The 7,593-nt window shown below is 35.3% G+C and overlaps 1 pseudogene; it reads left to right on the top strand.

The window, feature by feature from the left end:
• The first annotated feature begins 4,846 nt into the window (after nt 1-4,846).
• Nucleotides 4,847-7,593, top strand: part of LOC113229962 — a 36,277-nt pseudogene continuing 33,530 nt past the window's right edge.

The following is a 7,593-nucleotide window of genomic DNA, read 5'->3' as shown; positions in this document are numbered from 1 at the left end:
GTAAAAAGAGCAAGTACTTTAAATATGTACCTTATGCAAATACATTAGTTGTAGTTACCTCCTATAGATTATTTATTTATAATTTGATGGCAAATGATGCGTACTTACAATAAAATATTCAATCTAGATACCGGAGAAATCAGAGATGCCAAAGATGATGTGAGATTCAATGAAAACACGAAGAAGCATCGTGTTAAAATTCGTGTCATGAGATTCTGGTAGAAATACAGCACGCTGAAGGTTATTAGCCTTTTTTACAAAACATACGATGAATCTTACCTAAGGAGCAGGCTTTCGTATGTGAAGTACGTTATTGCCATGACAAACAATGGGTAGATTAGTGGCATTACGATAAGCAAACAGAGCAGCAAAGTCCCGATGAGTTTCAGGAAAGTGGGAAAGGGTGCTCCATATCGCCAGAGCGACCGCACGTCGCCAGCAAACTCGCGCGCAAGCACCCGAATGCGGCCCAACAGCGACGCCGTGCGTAGCTGGCATACAACCACTATATAGCATTAGGAAGATTCTAAATATCACCACGCGTGTTTCCTCTAAGAATTTTGGATGATTACAATCAATCTCGTGTTTCTTATTATAGAAGATTTAAGATAAAAAATTTCTTAATTATGAGTAACCGGTAAGATAAGTAACCGGTAAGTACGGACAACGGCACATCAGACTACACATTTTTGTTCGAAAATCGCCTCCAGTGCAACGGAATAAGATACGTCAATGTGTAGCTTGATGTGCTGGCTTGTGTACCTACTGTTGCTGTGTCAAGTTCCAAACAATGGCCTAAAACCCTCCCCTTAGAGGAGTCGTAAATAGTGGGATATACATGTACACGAACAAATCGTGTGCTTGGTGGTAAGCTCACGACTTGTCCGTCCTGTCACTTGTCCATCACGTGTCCATAACAGTTGCAGTACTACTCAGGTTTAAATCAAAAAGCTTAGAGGGGCACTGCCACCGTCAGCCTGAGACGTAAGTTAACAAGTCCCAAGTGCCTGTAATTAAACCAGTACCATTATCGTTCAAAACCGGAACGTAATAATCCTCACATTACTGCTTGGCAGCTGAAATAGATACGGTGGCAGTGCTTCCCTCGACGAACTCTTCCACAAGGAGCTCTGCTGCTATTAAATACAGTAGATTTCAGCTAGTGTAACCCACGCCATTTTCAAAGCAACTCGAATAGTACAATATTTCTAACGCTTAAGTATTAATAAAAACAGAAATCTAGGTAGGTACTTACTTCCACCATAAACACTTTATTAACCCGGCGGTATGGTTTCATGCTGAGCCCTAGTTCGGCAGGGGTGCTCGGTTCTCTTCTCGGGCCTCATATTAGAACATTTCAATGTTCCGTTTACTTCAAGTTACCTATTACAATATTACAAGTAAGCAAAGTTTGACGAAGGCGGTGGTCACGAAATACGACATCTTTAATTTTGAGTAAACTATTGTGCAGCCATTAGGTTTGTAATGAGGAAGAAGGGATTAGGATTTCTGTCGTTGATGGAGCAACCTTCCATTAAGGTGATAAAAGTTACCAGATTTGCTGAACTATTTTCACAAAACTGTCACATAAATGTCAACTTATTGAGAATTTATACAAAAAGAATATTTCCGTATTCAGTCTTTTCGGTGTTACAATTTATATACCTACTTGCAACTGATCTCTTTTTGGGCATTCAATTATTTAATTTTATGATGGTTCAACGACACGTCACACATAGTACAAAATAACATTTTTTATGACATGTGACGAGACGAAGAAGTGCGCCTAGTGGTAATGCTCACAATACTGCTTGGCGGTAGAAATAGGTGGCAGTACTTCCCTGGACGAACTCTTTCAAAGCGAGCTCTACTGCTAGTGAAATATCGTAATAAAAAAAATATGAATCCAACTAACAACTTGTATAAAATTAAATATAATAATATGATAAGTTAATTTTTTTTTTAAATGTTAAACTGTTTATTTCTATATACAAAAGTACAATTGTTTTGCTTACTATTCCAAAGTTATAATCTTTACAATAAGATTTTAGCACTTTAGATAGTTTATTACAATTTGTTTACTTACTATAAATCTAATTACTATAAATCATTTCTGTGTTGATCTAGAATAAGATAACGCTTTACATTTCCTTTGGCTTGCTTTTTACTTCCATTTGCGATCTTTTCCACAATATTAGTCGGTAAGTACTCCATTCAATACCTCGGATAGAAAGTAGTAGAAGTTATATTTCGGTAATTGAAATGCACTCTCTTTGGCAATATACGTAGATATGGTGGTCTATTTTTTCTTTCTATATGTATGTAATATTTTTTCTTGGTTTTCAGTTACTATAGCTAATTTAACCTTCCGCGCACATCAGACTACCACACTTTAGCCTTGTGTGCTTGGAATGGCAGCTATAACAGATTGCACGAAAAAGACAAATAGCGTTTTCATACTTTGGCGGTATAATTTTCGTGATGCTCTGCCTTATACATGTGTGCATAGGTGTCTCGGGTTGTGAAATAATTTTAAGACTGTTTACTGACCGAGGATCCTCATTAGATCTCAAAGTACAGAGATACCCTAGTTTGGGAATTGATTGATGGCCTGTCGTGTAGGGATAGTGTAGTGGTAAAGTAGTGTGCGGTGATAACAAAAGCTGCGAAACCGGGAGTTGAGGGAATTCTCGTTCATTTCTCTATTGTTAATACTTACATGCAATTTTGTTTTGGTCACAATTAGGCATCGAGTTTATAACCAGAAATAGATACGAAATAAGGGCCATATATTCCTGGTAACACATTAGCGATACAGCTTTTATAAATATCAACTCTCGTTTGCACTGAAATATAGACAGGCCAACTACTGACCCGTGTGTACGTCTCCGTATATTCCAAAACTATTCTGTATTTATTGTAATAAAGATAATATCTCTAACAATGCCGCGCTGTTCTATTCGGTGGTGTGGGAAAAACAGCAAAACATCTAATTACAAAACAAACGGAATCACATTTTATCGGTAATTAAATATTAAATATGTAATTTTGCAATTTTCGTCCATTATAGCAAAGCTCAAGTTAACTGGTTGATGTGAAGTGAAACAATTGACGACACCCGTCAATTGTTTTCGAACTCGGGCTAGCCAATCGGAGCGCAGTTGTCACAGTAATGATATAGAATAGTTTTCAAACAAAAAAAAAGACCTTTGGTCTCTATTTCTGGTTATATACTATGCAAACTGGTTACCCGGTTAACCGAAAAAACCGAATAACCGTTCATTTTCGAACCCGGTTTTCAGCTAAGGAAAAACCGGGGTTTTCGGGATTTTCGGTTTTGTCTGTGGTAACGCCAAGTATAATTTGTCTGAGCTCGGACCTCCTTACCTTTCCCGTCCTAATCCGTGCTACGCCAAAGCCACATAAATCGCCAGTGAAATTAAAAATAATTGTGTGTGACGTTATATTCGAACTGAAAAATCCGCATCCGCGACATCGCATCATTTATTAAATTAAATATCCCGCATCTCCGCCCGGCATTGAGCCGCGTACGCAATCAATTACATGGTGGCGTTACTGGTGGTCGGGCGCAAGTAAAGTGGCGAAAGAAGACGAGCTACACGACGTTTCGGACATAAAGGTTGGAAAAGGTTGGTGGTAGCACGCTTTCCATTCCTTTAACTTGCGAGCTCACCTTTTTCCAGCAACTCTCCACGAGCTATCGAAGGTCTGTTTTAAATTTTTTTTATTATAGCGTCACCATATTTGGTCCTTTCGAATTGCGGATGAACTGCGTTTCACTGCATTTAGTTCTTTAATTGCCCGCCCTTATTAGAATACCAATTGTAGATCCTGATAAGTGTAGCTATTTACCGCATTTCTACGAAATACATTGCGTATTTCCTGTGATTTTGTTCTACATAATCGTCATTGAGATATTCCGCACCGCGACATTGTGTCGTGAAAATCAGACAAAATCATTGTAATCCCGTAACCTATAAGTAATATAGGTATATTTATATGGGAATGGAACGCAGCGGGACTGAATGAAAAGGAACGTGATGTATGACGGATGACTGTGCGAGCGAGAGAGGACGAAGAAAGAGAGAGAAGAGAGATCGCGGAAGGATGGAAGAAGTGACGTGAAGTGGAAGAAAGACGTGTAGTTAAGAAGATTTTTTAAGAAATAAAGGTTGTTTTGATAAAGTGATCGTTTTTACCACACCAATCAATCCCACATTTATATATATATTCTCTGCATATTAATGGTGTTTACTTTTTATATTGGTAAAGTAATTGCATTTCTCATTCGTCAAAAATATTATTTGACATTTTATTTTTATAAATATTCTGTTATCGCTCGGTTCGTAATTTTATTATAACCCGACCGTATAGAAAAGTCACGTACACCGCGTTATATGTAACTTAGGTTTATATTTCAATTTGCCGCATTATAATATAATACATCGTTGTCATGACTTCGAAAAAAAAGACAAAAAAATGCTGAGAAACAATTTCTCAGTTGCAGATTCTGAAGATCCGCAACTGTTAATGATACAAGCTAAAAAGGCGGCGGTGTTTGAAACAATTCAGAGTATTTATGTCTTTCGTATTCGTCTGCGAATAGTACCTAATAAGAGCGCTGAGACGAGGGAAAGTTTTCTCGCTGAAAGTCAATCTATTGACATTTTACGCACTAAATTCCTTGAGTTATTGGATAAATATAATACGCGCTTTTTGACTATTAATTCCGCTGCAAAACCCGACTATAAATGTCTAATTGCTTTCGAACAATTATAGCTATTATTACGCATCAAGCGATTCCAATCGCAGTACTCGACTTCATCATCAGTTGGTGATAATGTCGCGTCGCACAAAAGTAAGCCTCTGTTACCTCCTATCGAGTTGGTCTTTTTCAGGTGACATTCGTTCATGGCTATTGTTCTATGCTAGTTTCAAGTCGACAGTGCATGATAATTCATCGCTCATGGATGCCGAAAAATTATTATACTATATTTATAATAATTATATGTTTATTACACTGTACTTGTTCTCCAATGTACTTACTAATTTTGGTGACGATTTCAATTTTAGTGATCAAACAAAATTTCATTTCCATATATCTTTAAAACTACTTGCCATTTTGAAGGGCCGGCAAGATATTCTTTTTGCAATGAATTTTTAATATAATACCAACCCATAATTTTTACTTAAAACACAAAATTAAAAATAGTCACCAAAATTAGGTAAAAAACCGTACCTGTTGAAAATGCCTGAGATGAGTGTATTTTTTTGTGTTTTTTTTTTCTTTCGACTGTGACATTGACAAAATCGTCATTCACAAAATGATGGAGCCATATAAATAAAAACTGAAGTGATATGAAACTTTATCGCCTTAAAATAAAATAAAAATAATGGTAATTTAATTAAAGAAGAAATATGTCAGCGCAGGTAATCGATTTATTTAGCTACAGCAGGGAAAGACGGGAACGGGTCATAATCACACATAACTAACATTATAATATCTAAATATCCAGTTGTTACGTTATGTAGCGCACCTACGATGCCTTAAAAGATTAGTTGTAGTGGTGCATTGCGGTCGTTCATTTTGTTAGATTGGCAATTACTTTATAAAAAATAGTATTTGTATATTAGTCTGAGATTGTCAAAGAAAGTAAGAAAAAGATTATTGAACGCCAATAGGAAACAATTTTTTCAAGATTAATAAAGTAGATATAATGTGGTTCCTATGGATAGTGCTAGTCATTTTACTATGGATCTATGTGGATCGTTTTCTTTTGAGTCACCAAGGTTTCGATGCGATCCCTGGACCAAAGGGTATATTTCTCTTGGAAAATGCATTGGAATTTATTATGGACCCAGGTTTGTTTTTTATTTAATTATTTATTGTACAGGTACTAACCACATTTGGTAAAACGGAAAACACAAACAAAAGGTAGTGCTTATTTCTATAAGAAATTTCTTCCTGCAGACCAAAATACAGGACACAATAATTACGATAACGGGTTTATGTATTTATTACGTATTTATTAGGGTTTGTATTATTTATATTTGCATTATTTGTATATTATGTTATTAAATTTTATATTCAGTTAAATTAAGCTGTTGTATAGTTTAATATCTTGCGGGTCCATGGTAAATGCTATTGAAGTAGTTTATTTGCAATTGTGATAATTCACTATAATAATTCTGTTGCTTATAAATTTGTTAAGTTGCATTAATCGAGTTCTTAGGTTTTCGCGATTGTTGCACATAGGAAATCGGAGCTACTTTCTCAAACTCGTATCTTAAAGCACAAAGTTACTGAAATGCAAGAAATGGATTGTATATACAAATTTTGCAGGCTGATTTCACATCACATTTCCCACACTGGCTTTTACCTATACTTAAAGTAACGCATCCAAATTAACAACCTTGATAAGAAATTTAAAATAAACGGAAAGTTTTGCCATCTACTGAATAATCACTCTTTATAAGATATGAGTTTGAGAAAGTAAGGCATCGAAATGAAACTATTGCTTTGGATTTTTATATATTTGATTTTTCAAAGAAACCAAATTTTCGGGCCTTTACAGGTCCCATGGTCACGGTTGACTGAGGTGATGACTTTACATCAACCATTTATGTCTAATATTAATGTAAGCCGCAAGAAGTTTTCCATTCGCTGTTAGTAGTATTTTCAATTCCATTTGGCAAATTGTACCAAAGAGGTAGCAATATACGGTATTGCTAACTCTTTGGTACAATTTCACTGATAGAAGCCGAAGTTACAAACAAAGAGAAACGAAGTTAGAAATAGAGAGTTGCAAAAGGATCCAATAATACTATGGGACAGAGAAGTGTTCATAACGCCGTAAAATAGTTTTTTTTTGTATTGCAACAATGTTCTAAACATTCATTAACTTCAGTTAAATGTATGAAATGTTTCAACAATCCTGAATATTTTTTTATTAAAAAATATGTTAATGGTGTTGTTTATAAAGGATTATCATCATTCCATAGTATAATCGAGTCCGTTTGCAATTTGGGATTATTTGTATTAAACATATAGATTGGTTACAACTTAAGGTTAAAATAGATACCTACCTGACTAATGTTTTTATTTTCAGTGAATCTGTTTTATTACTTCAGATCGTTATCTAATCGATACAAATATTTGTACAAATTGAAGCTGGGATCAAAGAAGGTCCTACTTATCCATAACCCTGAGGATATTGAGGTAAGCATTGTAGAGTTCGCATATCAGGTTTACACCTTATTGCACTTTAGGTTGCTGGCCGTAATCGCCACTATCTTTACATATTCCAACTCTAATTACTTTGTAATTTGAATGTGAATGTCAACCTCCATGGTCGATTGGCACGCATGCCTTTGATTGAAATCTGATGATTATTTTGTGAAATCTCATTTTCTGGGACGTAACTAAATAGTTTATGCGCTCGACGCATTTCAAAATGTTTTCCAATTTTATTGCAATCTAACTAGAAATGTAGCCCACTATCTGTTTGCTCGCTAAAACTTCAGCAAATATATTTATTTATTTATTTATTTATTTATTTATTTATTTATTTA

Source organism: Hyposmocoma kahamanoa, unplaced genomic scaffold, assembly GCF_003589595.1.
Source record: "Hyposmocoma kahamanoa isolate Upper Pololo Valley unplaced genomic scaffold, ASM358959v1 63, whole genome shotgun sequence".
Lineage (NCBI taxonomy): Eukaryota > Metazoa > Arthropoda > Insecta > Lepidoptera > Cosmopterigidae > Hyposmocoma > Hyposmocoma kahamanoa.
This window is presented reverse-complemented; position numbering and strand designations above follow the sequence as displayed.